This window comes from Alligator sinensis, unplaced genomic scaffold, assembly GCF_000455745.1.
Source record: "Alligator sinensis unplaced genomic scaffold, ASM45574v1 scaffold2041_1, whole genome shotgun sequence".
Classification (NCBI taxonomy): domain Eukaryota; kingdom Metazoa; phylum Chordata; order Crocodylia; family Alligatoridae; genus Alligator; species Alligator sinensis.
In genome coordinates, this window is record NW_005843741.1 from 33,503 (window position 1) to 45,549 (window position 12,047).

At 41.9% G+C, this 12,047-nt stretch overlaps 1 long non-coding RNA gene across 1 annotated transcript in view; it reads left to right on the forward strand.

Annotated features, from left to right (window-relative positions):
* Nucleotides 1–6,789, forward strand: part of LOC102383600 — a 15,769-nt gene extending 8,980 nt beyond the window's left edge. The window contains exon 3 of the long non-coding RNA XR_325575.3: nucleotides 6,356–6,789. This is a non-coding gene — a long non-coding RNA (uncharacterized LOC102383600). The remainder of the gene's footprint in view (nucleotides 1–6,355) is intronic.
* Nucleotides 6,790–12,047: the final 5,258 nt, after the last annotated feature.

The window sequence follows — 12,047 nt, forward strand, 5'->3', positions numbered from 1 at the left end:
AGCAATAATACCCTGGGATGATTAGACATGAATCTGCTCCCATGATTTATTCATAGACAGGTCATGTGGGGACAGAAATCTGCTCTGGTATAAAAGGCAGGCCCAAAGGGAATTGATTTCAGAATGACAAAGCTAAGAAGGTTTAGAGTTTGGATATCCCACCTTGCATTGGTGGTCTTTCTCTTGGACACAGACATGCTCATATGTGTGTGTGTGTGCACATTCACACACACAGGTTATTATGGTTGCACAATCAAGCATGTAAATATTAGGAACTGCCAGGATTTAAATCTCTTTTGTAACCTCATTTTGGGACATATTCTACAGGGAGAGACAAGGGATGAAAGCACATGGAGATGACAGGACTTGCCCAAATTCTGTATGTAGTGGAGTCAGAAATAGCATCTAATACTCCTGGTGCTTGAGTGGCTCTTGACATATTGGACTAAGTTGCCCATCAGAAGCCTGCCCTAGTTGCTAGCAGTTTGGCTTCTGCCCGGCGGAAAACAGTGGGCCACATGCCCCATTGTGAGACTATATCTATCCACTTGCCCCATTCTCAAAGTCAACATTGATTGGTGACACAAAACATTGTTATCCACAGCAATTTTCTAGATACAGCTGTTTGTTTCTGCAGTCACAGTGTCGGAAGTGCACCATAATTTCTCTACTGAGATGTTTGGGTGATTGCCTCGGCTCATCACTGTTCACAGAATGGACTGGGGGCTTTATGGTGGCCTGCATGAGAATCAGTCATTTGCCCATTTACTAACCCCTTTAGTTGCAAGCTCCCCTAAGGGTACATGGCTCGGTTCAGGATGCTGATGCAATGCAACAGACACACAGTAGCAACACACTGCAAGCATCAGAGCCTGTGAATAATTGTAATTCCCTTTTAATATTTTTCCTGAACCAAATAGTGTGTGTGCATGCTTCCCTGTGGCTAGTAGCATCCGGTCAGCTTTAGTTTTGATTTGTATAAAAGAGATTATTATTTGGTCCATGGGTTTAACTCTTTCTTTCTTTCTTTCTTTCTTTCTTTCTTTCTTTCTTTCTTTCTTTCTTTCTTTCTTTCTTTCTTTCTTTCTTTCTTTCTTTCTTTCTTTCTTTCTTTCTTTCTTTCTTTCTTTCTTTCTTTCTTTCTTTCTTTCTTTCTTTCTTTCTTTCTTTCTTTCTTTCTTTCTTTCTTTCTTTCTTTCTTTCTTTCTTTCTTTCTTTCTTTCTTTCTTTCTCCTGCAGCAACCTTATTTTTACCCCTTGTTGCTCTTCACTTCCCCCAAGCACACAGGAACATATGACTGTCCACACTGGATCAGACTCGTACTTGTTCTAATGGGAGTGCAGGGATCTTTTCATCTATCCATGATAGTGCTTTACCAACAAAGTTAGTGTTTTGCACATACTTTTTCAAGACAGGGTGGTCTAGCTGCAGGTTGCCCAACAAATCAGTGTACATCCAGGAGTATAATTCAAGTCTCTTGAGTCTCTGACCTCACCATCTTGCAACCCTGGAAAGCCATTGTGACAGCACCAGATCCTGCTGATTTGAACGAGAGCAGAGACCTTGATTCTCACATCTGTTGAATATAAGTGGGTTGACGAGGACTCTGCTGAACATATGGCATACATTGGGGAAAACAGCCTGTTCCCCACATGTGCTGATATAAGACTATTCATATATTTGTTTCTATGTATGTATAAAGACATACCTTCCCTTCCCCTATCTCCCCCCTGCTCACCACCACCAAAGAAAGAAACACAGGTTGGAAAAGATAAAAACAGAATTTGAAGTTATTTGTTGGGAACAAAGAAGGAAGATTATATTGGGGGTTTGCAGGTTGAAATAAGTTGATTATTACTTGTAAGCTTTTGTAGCATCCTGGCTCCTCCTCAAACAAGGGCCAGATCCTCAGATGTTATAAGTCAGCCCTATCCCCTACCGCTCACCCCAACTTCAGTGAAACTGTGCTTTTTTATAATCACTGAAGTAGTCTCTCTGTGTCCACTCCAAGGAATGGATTATGTAAATAATCTTTTACAAATCTTAATACAAATCCTTAAATTTTGTGCCACTTGACAGTCAACCTTTAAACATGGCCTACGGAGATGGACAATCAAGTGAGCAAAGCATGTTCCAATTAATTATTTCCTTAACGTCTTTGAATGGAACAGAAGCAAGTATAACTTGCTACTAATAGAAAACCAACAGGAAAAAACAATAGCTCTTCTTCCCCACAGAAAGTCAGTGCTTTCCTTGAAACACTGCACAAGGCAATGGCATGTGTCACACTAGACTAGAATTGGTGCTCATGGTGAAAAAGTCCTGAGGGATCTCAATTCAACACTTATGTTCCCTGTTCAAACCTGGTGGCACTGTCACTGTTGTTGGCAAACAGAGCAATTGTTGTTTTATGTGAAGATCATGTAAAGGTCTATTAAATGGCTCGACGGCTGGAACAGAAGCAATTGCCTGATTTGCATTTTAGGGGAGCAGAAGATGTGTTGATCTGAATGTGCTTCCTTGGCTATGACAGATAACTAGATGCTGGATGTGACTGGAAGCATCCATACTTTATTTGTGCATAATTGGCTCTTCTTGAGAAAACTCAGATAAATCTCCAGGTTTAACAAGCATAAGAATCCTCACTCATTTAATGTGCTTCTGTTATTGAACAGATTTTCTTTCATGGAGGTATATACCTTTCCCCCCAAAAGCCCTATATTTGGATATAGCATAAGTTCCAAGAGTTTCACAATGGTAACCAGTCTAATGGTGGTTCTTGGGTTACTTTTTTTTCCTACTAACCAATGATGGAAGTTTACTTTGTTTTTAGGAGGTCAGAGAAGTTTAAACCTGAGGAGTGATTTATCTAATGTTGTAAGGACAAGGAGAAGTGTTTTGGTTGCCCATGAGTATCCAGAGTTATAATTAATAATTATTTTGCTGCAGTGCCTACAACCAGCTTGATAACGATTTAGGCATCTTGTGTTTGGACTGTGCTGTCTATTGTGCTGTCCAATATGGTCTCGGTGTTGCCTTTTATTCTCCCATCTATATCTTCCTGTTGTCTCTTGTCTTGTGCACAGATTCTAAGCAAAGAGCATCATTTAATTCCCTGTTTGTAACAAACCTAGCACTATTGCTTCTGTTAACATCAATTCTAATATCGTAAATGACTTAATCTGTCTGTCTGTCTAATGCTTTTGCTCAAGTGTGTATGTGCCACCAAGATAGGGTTACCATATATCTGGGTTTCCCCGGTCACGTTCCCACTCTTTTTAAGCCCTCTGATGGCTGTCAGGAGTGACGGGCACCAGCAAGGACAGAGAATGCGGAGCTGAGGGTGAGGAGTGAAGGGCACCATCATGGCCCAGGGGGGCAGGGTACCGCAGTTTGGTGAGCGAGAGTCGGTCATAATGAGAGTCATTGGCAGAGTCAGAAAATACATCCCAGAAGACTGAAATTTGTTTCATGCTGTATACCTCACTGCCTCTTATGCATTATAGTAGCTGTAATGCAACTATGCCTTTGGCTCTGGGACTGTTCAGCCTGGGGAAGCGAAGACTGAAGGAGGAGGGACTTGGTGGCTGATTATAAGTATGTAAGAGGTGAGCTGGGAGAAAAACTGATCAGCAGGGTACCCCCAGAGAGGACAAGGAGCAATGGCCATAAACTGGTAGATGGTGGTTTCAGGTTGGATGCGAGTGTGACAGGGCACTCAGGTGCCTGCTCCTAGAAGAGCAGGACCTGCCTGGGGAGAGCCCAAAGAGCCAGGCAGGAGCCCAGGGGCAGGTTGCCATGGCAACCGGCTAAGGCAGGAATTAGTCCCCACCTGTACCTGGTCAGCTGGCAGGAGGGGCAGGGCTGTGGGCCCACATAACCTCAGGCTGACATGAAGGGAGGCAGGTCTCTGCCGATGGCTAAGGGGGAAGGAGCCCTCTGAGGTGAGAAGGGGAAAAGGCCTGACTCACCTCTGCTCCGGGCAATGGAAAGGGGCAGAGCACACCGTCGGTAGCCTATGTTAAGTTATAGCCCAGGGGCTTATGTTTTATTCAATTTTTTATAAGGCTGGTGGTTTGGGTGAGGCTACTCAGGGAAGGTAGGAGGCCTTATTGGGGCCCACTACAGAGTAGAGACCCTGGCGCCAGAGAGGGCGCAGAGACAGGGCTGCGGAGAGCCCAGTGAGGGCAAGGGGCCAAATTATAATGAGGCCAAGGCAAGACAATGCCAGTGCCATCTGTGAGGCTTGGGGCGTGATAAAGGGGTGGTTGGATCCACGCGTACAGCCCATAAGGCTAGGGTGCCCCCGAAACGCCCATTGTGAAACAAGGGGTCCAGGAACCCACAGGGTTCAGTAAGACCGTGTCCCAGAGGACTTAAAGGCAGGCTCCCTATTTTCATATTTCTCATCAAAGGTGTGGCGAGAGAGAGCTGAGGGTACCCATCTGGCCAAATTGGCATGGTCAAGGGGCCTTAGGAGAACACGTCCATCCTTAAGGACCCCATCCCTTGACAGCAAGGAAAAACTAATTTGTGGTACGAGTGACCAGAATCTGGAGTAGACTACCCACGGAGGTGGTGCCATCCCCAGCCATGCAAGTCTTCAAGAGGAGACTGGGCTTGCTGGGATCGGTTGATCTCAGCCGTATTCCTGCCCAGAGCAGGGGGCTGGACTTGGTCTTTCAAGGTCCCTTGCAGCCCTTAATTTCTATGATTTGTATGATAGTTTCTTCTGGGACTGTAGGCAGATTTAGTGTTTTAAATGCTGGTTACCTCACCAGGAGAGATTTCAGACTGAGGGAAAGTAGAGTGTATTTCTTGTATCCTCTGCAGGATAAATAGGAATTAAATGCATATTATGGGTTTTTACTGAGTCAAAGTGTGAATCCTGCATTCTTTTGATTGTTCAGGTTTTATGACCAGAGCCTCTTATTCTTTTTAATCTTAAAATAAAAGAGAGGGGAGGGGGGACACACTCCAATTACAACTTCAGAAATGTTCTTTGTAACTGGGAATAAAAAATATCAAATGAGATAGGAATGAAGCAATACATTGTCTTTGCTTGTTACTAACTTGCTGTTATTATTTTCATTCAATGTTCACAGGCATAATTTCAGTTATTTAAATCAACATGATGACCTAGTTTTAAAATCAGTTGGAGGGGAATATGGCTTTAATTATCTTTGGTGATTGCTTTATAAACCCTACAGAGGACATAAATGTAATCTAACATAAATGTAAGGCTGCTGCACCAGCAAAAGGCCCTACAAAATGTTTTTGTTTGTTTGTTTGTTTGTTTTTGTGGTACCTTTTAATATGGTACCTAACTTTCAGTGAATAGAAGCAGAAAGTAAAAAGAGAATTCCAGATCTGATGCACAGTACTCTGTGCATCAAATACCCTTTATAAATAGGAGAGTGGCAGACTCATACCCACAAGTATATTTCCTGCACTTCTGGCAAATATTGTGTTTACATAAAATCACTCAATGAAAGCCATGAACCAACCACTGATATGCTGGAAGTGGTTAGTGGCTGCCATCAAGTGAGTCTTTGATCCAAAGACTGTCATAGGCCTCATCAAAGCTCTAGTGGGTTTTCTACTGTGCTCAGTGAAAGGAACAATTAAGAGAAAAATAAGTCTGAAAGTTACTCTGGAGTTATCTGACCCAACCTCCCTGCCTGAGTGTTGCTCCTAAATCTTCTCTGACCAATGCTTATCCAGTCTTCCCTTGAAAACTTCCAATGAAGCAGTTTCCCCAATGTCCCCGGGTAGTCGGTTCCACTGCCTTAACAGTGTTCAACTGGCTTTTATTAGGGTCATGGCAACTAGCAGAAAGTATGGCTATATTCTATACAGACTTTCTGGTTGCCTCTCTGCAGTGGCAAAAGCAGGCTGGTGTTGCTTTGATGGAGAAAGAAGGTCTTATGGATGGGGGCCTGCTGTTTTAGGGGAAGACTGGCATTAATAGTTTTGATAGCTATGGAAGCAGTTAGTAAATAAGAATGTAGAAACATGACATTTCAGAAGTCTTTTTATGAATATCTATGGCTCTTTCAATACATCTAGACGTGCCGAGAAGATCTACTGTTTTAATAATTCCTAGCAGGAAAAAACTCTCGTTGCATCTTGACACCGGCTAATTAGTTCTGAGCTGGAATGTATCAGACTGCCGAAGCATTTAGCCTGCTGTTCTTTATCTGTCTTATATTTTAAATGGCACTGAGGCTAATAAGCAGTTGTTGATGCGTTTATTTGGTGCATTAACTGTCTAAAACACTTTGCACTTTTTTAGTGGTGATTCATTTGAATTTTGAATTGATGGGTGAAAAAGTTCTCTGATTTTATTCTTAGGTGTTATGAACAATCTGCTTTATGTAACCGAGACTGAGCAGTTAATGCATCCCAGCACAGATCCAGAAGTACAAGGCAGAGCCTTGCTGTGGGCTTGTGGTGACACCTGTCTCAGTCACGTGGTCATTTGGGCTGTTGCATCATTCCCTTGCATGGCATGAGTTGGAGAAGCTGATGTATCTTAACCATCCCAGCTTGAGAGGATCCTTTTTTTAACCAGGATTTCAATTGTAGTTTTTGCTTGGAAGAGCATGCAGTACAAAACACTGGATCCTGATCATCGGGAAGCAATACATAGACTTTTTCTCCCAATAGACTGAGTTCTCTTACAGAAAATCATGTCAACGTCTAATTGACATCGATAGCACAAGAAGTGTGATTGACTGACAGGCTTTAATGGAAGAGAGCTGGATAAGACCACATAAGCTCTCAATAGCACTGTTTTAATTTTTTTTCTGAAGATGGAGGATAAGAAGGAATACTCTCTGCCATCACTTCCCAAAGAAGTCACACCACCTACTTCAGTGAGAACAGCAAAATCTTGTGGGAAGAGGATGCCATCCTCAGCTCCATGGTAGCTATTCTGGGTAAGTTCTGGTTCTTGGATCTCAGCGTTTTAATTACTATCATCCAGCAGCTTCAAATGATCCCTGTTAACTTTGCATCAGTGTAAATGTTTATTTACATTGTGAAAATCGGGAGCCCGATAAGCATCATAAAAATAGGTTGTGGTAGTGCTGCTTCCAGGACTCGGTGACCCATCTCCCAGCGATAAGGACGTGCTGAAGCTCTTTTTGTTTGTGACATTGTATGTGAACAGAGAGTGATTATTTCCAGTGTATCTCAGAATTGCCAAAGGTATTATTTGGGATTATTGCAGTGGAAGTGCTCTTTGCTCAGGTTTTCTTAGGTTCTTGGAAAAGACTAAATGTTGCCTTCCTAATGCCTGATCATACCCTGCTGTAATAAATGTTAAAACAAATGAAAAGTAAAGATTAAAGTATACCATAGTTGAACTCCTGAGATGTATTGCAACAGCACTTCAGTTTACACTTCAATTTCCTGCAAATAGCTTCCTATCTTAGGTGACACACATTGAGGAAAAAAAAAAAAGTTCCAGTTAAATTGAAGATGCAGGACTACCAATAAGCTGCTAAATTACTTACTGTTATCTATTTTTATATTGCAAGCCTTCTTGGCAATCCAGGTTCTTTACAAATTAAGTTTCACGGAAGTATTGTTCTCGATAGCAATCGAGTTTCAGCACAAACTGCCTTATTTGCATTGTTATGGCTTAAAACTACTAACATGAAATGATTTACTGTTTGTAGGTGGGGGGAAAGGCTACTGAGGAGCTTATTGTTTGATTTGGACTTTTTCAGTCTTTATTGGCAGTGTTTGCCTCAAAATATTAAATGTACAGAAATGGGCTATGTAATTTAAAATCGGTCTCAGTCACTAAAGTGTGCTAACGTATTATCATCTAGGAATCTGCATAATATGCAGGATTTTGTCCAATGAATGGGATGATGCTTTTTAAATTACACCAAATATATTTCCAAAGCGCCAAAGATAGGAGAGGCTGAGGAGCAGAGGTCGCTAGGGGTATCTCAAACTGAGCCTTAATTTCTGGATGTATTTATAAAATGGTGAGGGCTGCCATGGCTCAGAAACACCACTGATAGATGGATAGAGATACAGGTCTGATTTTCCGTGGGGTATAAAATGGTTTTAATGAAGCTTTCCCATTTGGCTTCAGTGGATGTCAGCAGAGCTGGGCCAGTTTGTGTCCCATAAAATGTGTCTATAGTCAGAAGAAAAGACGGGCTGAATTCAAGAATGAGAAGGTTGTGGATTTCTGAAATAAGCTAATTATCGTTGTTTTTTGAAAAACTATAATAGTATTTTTGTATGTTTGTTTTCCTTGTTGTTATTAATGGTCCTTTAGTACAAATTTTATTGCAGAGGAAGCAGGCCTCTCTCCAGCATCATGCCAGACCTTGAAACTCAGTTCCTGTAGAGAAATGAGTGTGTTCCCCCCAGATTTGTAAATCTAGTTGTGTCTTAGAAGATATTGGACTTGATTTTCCTCTCACCTCACCAGTATAAACTTAGATGGCCATCAGTCCATCAGTGGAATTACATGTGTTGATGCAAACCTGATGTGACAAAAGAGTAGGACTCATTCCAACGTTATCTGATTGAAATGAGAGGAATTGGGATAGGAGCTCCTTAGAGCTCCAATGGGATACACTCCAATGGGTGTATCTGTGGGCTGATTTTTTTGCTGCATTATGAGGCACTCATTTGTAAAATGGTTATGCTGCTTTGCCTGTATTGGCCAAAACTGGACCCTATCATAGAGAGAACTGCTGTTCTGCTGATGAGATTTCGGCTCCCGAAAAGCTTTCGTGATTTATGCTAGCCTTTTTTTTTTTTTTTTTTTTTTTAAACCCTGATTTCTATCCCTGAGTTTGTAAGACATGTCTGGTTACATTACACCTTGTCAGAATATGATATGTGGCATAAGTGGCTTGCAGCTAAAAATAACGCGGAAAGGGGAAAAATTTACCTGACGCAACACATGCTACCCTACCACAGCTGCTGATCGTCATCATGATAGTGCAATGTGGGAAAGCAAATAGATGCCCGCAGCCTGGCAGTTCTTGCCTTGCACAGCACCACAATTAGTGAGTTCATGACATACCTCAAGTCTAAATCAACATGGCACATGCCATACACTTCTTAAAAAAAAAAAAAGTCTTATTTTTGTCTTATCAGAGTCAGTACAATAGAAAAGACTTTTTACCTTTTAGCACAAGTCTCATTTTACAGGTATTCTTTTGGCTCTTTCCTGTCCTTTCATCCTATACATTTGTCTTCTTTATGCCCTGAAAGAAATAGATGAGAGAGACCTGTAGGATGTGCACTGTGTTGCACAACCTCGGGGAGCAGGTCTCAAGTGATAAAATCTCCAGGATGAATAACCTTTTTACAATGAGTGGAGCATATTAAAAAGTCTAGAGCTGGTTCTGAATGTCTGTTGGAATCGCTTGCCTAAGTCCAATAAAACCTTTCACCTGGGTGTTCAAGACTTACAATTACTGCTAGTTTAAGTTGATTGGAATTGACAGGGTTGGTTGGCTAATCAAACCTTGGTTTTAATCACTTACTTGTATCCACAGAGCACCTTGGATGCACAATTTTGCACCAGAAATTAATTTTACTTTTTTTGTTGCTATACAAGCGCAAAACAATACAATGCCCCAAAGAGCTGAAAATCAAAGTAAGGAAGCGAGTCATTTTTGCTAGGACTGCAGGAAGAATTGTCTCTTCATTAATCACAAAAGAGATTAATTGAATTCCCTGCAGCTTCCTGTGTGTATGGGTCCTTTTAGAAGATAAAATGGGAAGGCGGAGAGAGAGAGAGGGGTTTGCACACTCTAGCAAACACATAAGCACAAGCTTAACTTTTAAATATATGAGTATGGTCCCCTTGAGTTCAGTGGGATGGCTCCTGGGCTTTAAGTTAAAAATGTGCTTTGTTGGATCTGGGCCTAGGGAAAAAGGAGAAACATTCTCCTGTTCCCTATGTGGCATATGGTATGACTGGGTTTAAATGATTCCTTCCCTCTGATTATACTGACATAAGTTCAAAGGAATCCATTGCAAATATCTAAGAGAGTGCCAGTAGAATACCAGTCTACCTGGCGTGCTGAAGTGCTGTGTTAACCGAGGATGCCAAAGCCTTAGCATTTCTCTTTCCCTGGATTTTTTTTTCCTCTCTCTCTGTCCCAGAGAGAGCAGAGAATTGGTCACAGGGTCAATTCCACTGAATTAGATTGAAACCCTGTGACAGGTAAGGATCTGGATCTGGTGCCATGTTAGCAGTTCTGTACAACCCATTTACACTTTCTTGTTTGTTACAATTCACAATATACTGGTAAGGATCTGGATCTGGTGCCATGTTAGCAGTTCTGTACAACCCACTTGCAATTTCTTGTTTGTTACAATTCACAATATACTCTCCAAAAACTTTCATTCATTCACAAACAGTCTACACAGCAAGTTACTGTTCTGTCAGGGTTTTGTGACCATGGGTTCTGGCACTTGGGGCATCTATCTGGGAAGGAAACAAAGTGGGGAGAAGTGATTTCAGAGCTTTCTAAGGATGAATGCAATCAGATGTTTCCTCTGTCACTTTGAAAGCGTATCCATCTCCCCTGTGCTTTGTGCTGGAGGCATGTGAATGACTTCCTTGTCGAGAGAATACCAGGCACTCCACTTTTTTTTTCTGTTTTGGTTAAGTTTGTCACCCTGTGAGATTTACTTTCTGTTGTTTACAGGGCCTCTCTTTCCCCTCAGTTTTTATTTGCATTTTATTTTCTGCAAAGATAATGCATCTCAAAATCTAACACCAAAGGAGCCCAGTGACGGACAAGCTGCTTTTTTATCATCATTGGGGAATTACTGTCATTTGATAAATATGTGACCCTCTCTCTCTTTTTTCCTGTCTTTGCATTTTCAAGGCAAAATAGGAGTGCAACTAGGGAATCAAAATACTTGCCTTACTGAAAGCAAGCTGCTCAGAGGGCCCACAGTTCTCTGTCTAACCGTTCCCCCATTAAAATAGTCACAAGTTCTGCCTTCCTGCTTAGTAGAAATACATGGTCCATGCTACCAAATGTTTCTGCCGCTGCACAAGAAGCTCAGTTGGTGTTAGATTGTCTTGGACTTCCATGCTCTTGTGCTGATTTACACCAGCTAAAGATCTGGCCACTGTCATTTAATCTTTCCCAGACATTTGCCCACAGAGACTTCAAGGTGCTTTCTTAAAGAAACCTAATAAATCTGCTGCATGCAGTCATGCCCATTTCACTGGGAATGCCTGTAAAATGGCTGTACCAGATGGTTAGATGTGCTTTCACTCTACATAATAGGAGAAGGAAACAAGAAACATTACCAACAAATTGGTCACCATAGTAAACAGCTGTCTCCTCCTACCATTGGCCTAGCTGTGTGACTGGGAGTTATGCCAAAGGAGAGATTTAAAGGAAAAGAACAGGTCCAGTGTTGTAGGTGTTTATGGAAAGCCCCTTGTCTGCCTAAGGGACATGGGCCAAAGCAAGAAGGTTCTTATTCGAAAAAATAGCAAGTATGCAGTGGAGGCTGGTATCATGGGCTGAGAAGAGTGAGCAGCTGATCTCTTGATAGACAGCAGGTAGCATGAGGACTGGCAAGGAAGGTACCCAATGGGATTTGTAGAGCATCAAGAAAATCCATAAGAGCTGGGCACCAGGCATGCTTAGTAGGTTTTGTGAATGTCACATAGCACATGTCTGCATTTGTAGGGCCCAAAATATTGGTGTGAATCTGGCTTCTTACCCATACAGCCATTCTTCACTTGTGCTGACCCCACAATTGATGCTAGCAGTAGTAGTACAAGTAAAGAATAGAGTAAATATGTTAGTGATGAGAAAAAAAGGATATCACTGCTGTCCTTTTTTTCCTCACTGATGGACCCAATATATCATCAGTTGCCTTATATTGATGTTTTATGAGCCCCAGCAACAATACGAGGAAGCAAAAGATAAATATTCATAGATTGTCAGGCTGGAAGGGATCATTGTGTCCAGCCCCCCTGCACAAGGCAGGAAAGAGAACTGAGGCCAGGTGACCCCAGCTAGGTGAC